Source organism: Octopus bimaculoides, chromosome 2 (assembly GCF_001194135.2).
Source record: "Octopus bimaculoides isolate UCB-OBI-ISO-001 chromosome 2, ASM119413v2, whole genome shotgun sequence".
In the NCBI taxonomy this organism is placed as follows: Eukaryota; Metazoa; Mollusca; class Cephalopoda; order Octopoda; family Octopodidae; genus Octopus; species Octopus bimaculoides.
Window position 1 is genome coordinate 43,709,604 of NC_068982.1, and position 3,256 is coordinate 43,712,859.

At 37.7% G+C, this 3,256-nt stretch overlaps 1 long non-coding RNA gene across 1 annotated transcript in view; it reads right to left on the bottom strand.

Moving 5' to 3' along the window:
* The window catches only part of LOC128247103 (uncharacterized), a 20,331-nt gene that overhangs the window by 16,148 nt on the left and 927 nt on the right, over positions 1 to 3,256 (bottom strand). The window lies entirely within an intron of this gene.

Here is a 3,256-nt window from a genome sequence, read left to right on the forward strand (position 1 = left end):
TCACTTTCAAACTTACCTTTGTGCTCTTTATTCTAAGTAACCGGACATGGCTCTTATATAAATGCGCGCGCGCGTACGTGTGTGTGTGTGTGTGTGCGTGTGTGTGTGTGTGTGTGTGTGTGTGTGTGTGTGTTAATACACATACACACATAAGCATATATATTAAGTTATATATTGAAAACGTATTTTCCTTAGTGCAAATTTCTAAGAAATATAACGATCCAATATTTTATATTTTAGGGCAAAATCAATTCTAACTTTTCCTTTACGTCTTTACAACAGGATTTAGTCGAACATTCCGTCACATATTGTTCGTTTCGTTCATAAGATATTTAGTGTTGCTAAATGCCATTTTAAAACAAACTAGTTGGTCTTATCATCACTCTTTACTCTTCGTGTGTGCATTTGGATTTTGAAGCATAAGTGTAAGGGAAATAAAAAAAAAAACAACTGCTATGATGTATGTCTATTCTCAAACATGCATGCCTACATAATATGTATCTATGGGTGACTGCTAGTTTATGCATGTATGTATGTATGTATGTATGTATGTATGTATGTATCTATCTATCTATCTATCTATCCGCGTGTGTGTGTGTGTATGTTGTTGTTGTTGTTATTCTCTTCTGTTTTTAATTATATGAAATCTTCCAGTAAGGAAAGAGTTGGTTTCGTACAAAAATACAAAGCTCCACTGTGGGAATGTCGATAACAGAAACAAATTCACCTTTTGAATTTGAGAAACGTTTTGCATATTTTTACTGTTCCGCTTACAAAATATATTTATAATATGCTCATTGTTATTTAGGCATTTATTCACAAAATTAAGTGCACCAATTATTATGAGTATAAACGTGAATTTATAATCTGAGTGAGAGCTTTTGAAGTAGTTGTCTGTAGTTATACTCTTTGTCTTTGATTTTGGAAGAGATATTTACATCAGCAGAGCAGTTGGATTCTATGACAGTACAGGTCGTCGTCGACTTACGACCCCGATTGGTTCCAACTGGCTTGTCGTAAATCGGCCTATAGCCCTACATAGCTTTGTTTTATATTTTTACATTCTTAAGGTACATTCTCAGGTAAAAGTCACACACGGCATTCTGTATTATACTATTATACTGGCGTTAGTCAAAAATTTCGGAGTCTCAAGTAGTCATCTTATAAACAAATACGAGGTTGCCTCGATGTCTCCACGACAGGATATTCATCCAACACTCGGGATAACCACAGTGGCGAGCAATAACCAAAGCTAGGGGAAGCGATTTTTAGCTGATATCATCCGTAGACGAGTTAATTTCTAAGAAATTAAACCCATTAGATTTCAACTGGATTATTTATTATTGCTGCCGGGAGTTGGCGCGCCAATCGTCGTAAAGTCGATCGGTCGTAAGTCGATTGGTCGTAAGTCAGATAGGTCGTAAGTCAACGACGACTTGTACATACTTTTTCTCGTCAGTCCCAAACAACTATATCTGGCCTGTTATTCTTGCATTTGGGAGTTTTGATGGATAATTTCCACCAATATTTCTTGTGTTGGAGCTTAAGTATGTATTCAATAACAGGTGCGTTCTTTATATACATCCAAGGGCAGTCTTCTTGTTTTTTTATCAGATGGCATAGTGACAATATATCGTATCACACTGGGAAGTAGTACCATAATGACATTTTCGTGTAGTTGCTGATTACATATGTAACGTCTTCTACAGAAATGTGACATAATAGAGATATTCGGTTGCCTCTTGGACTCAAAGGTCTTCGCTGTGGTTTTTGCTCATTAGCTATTTTGTAGAATCTTCCGCTCTTGGATTGCAAATTTATAGCCTTCAAAGTGTGAAGTGATGTAGCTGACACGAGTGCAAGAGAAGTTGCATTTCATGTCGATATTACTGTCGTCTTCAAATGTATGTATGTATGTATGTATGTATGTATGTATGTATGTATGTATGTATCTATCTATCTATCTATCTATCTATCTATCTATCTAGCTAGCTAGATAGCTATCTGCCTGTCTGTCTGTCTATCTAGCTATCTGTCTGTCTGTCTATCTGTCTACCTAGTGGTGGTCTGCTCTTGGGCACGTTCTGTGCATGCGAATCTTTTCCAGCACTCTCTATACGATCTGGGAGGATCTGTATATTCCCCCGCCACCTTTAAGTAGATTACTGGAACTTCAGCTACCGTGACTAGATTTGGGATAAATACTGGAGTGGTTTCTCATTGCTGTCTCCAGGCAGGTGGGATTTGAATTCAATATATATATATATATATATATATATATATATTCTAGCCTATATATGAGATGATCCTTCTGAAATGGTGAAGTTTAATAATATTTATTCACGTAATGTAATGGATATGTGTTTGAATTATACGACCTTATGGAAACGAGTGTTCTAAATTATCCATTTCTATTTGGTTAGAACACATACATATATACGTACAAACACACACACACACACATACACACACACATGCACGCACACACACACACATACGTAAACACTCACACATACATACATGTGTTGTGTGTGTTTGTGTATGTGTGTATGTATTTGTATGTGTGTGTGTGTGTGTGTGTGTGTGTGTGTGTGCGCGCGCATGTCCACGCGCGCGTGTAACTCGATATGCAGCTAAACGAGTACAAATTTGACCCAATTCACTTCAGAAAAAAAAAAAGGATGCACGTGAACAAATTCCTCTAATAAATTCCAGGAAGTTCACTTGAACCCCCATATATCTGCAAGCAATAAGTATTTACACGAATGGAACACGGTACCCAAAGTATGACTGTAACATGTAAACTGGTGTTGGCTTGTTTACGTCCTCATAACTTAGTGGTTCACAAAAGAGACTGACAAAATACGGTACCAGGCCTAAAAACAAAAATAAGTACTGAGGCCTATTTAGACGCCGAAACCAGTGGTTCCCAATCGGGTGTGGGGTGGTTGGCCCACGCAACAAATATCACTATGATATCACTATAATATCACTATGATATTATAAGAGTCCCTGAAAATATTTTGCTTTAGATTTATGTACTGGTATGTATTGCACGAAACAGCGCGGTTTCTTTCTCTAGGCGCAGGAGTGGCTGTGTGGTAAGTAGCTTGCTTACCAACCACATGGTTCTAGGTTCAGTCCCACCGCGTGGCACCTTGAGCAAGTGTCTTCTACTATAGCCTCGGACCGACCAAAGCCTTGTGAGTGGATTTGGTAAATGGAAACTGAAAGAAACCCGTCGTATATATGTATA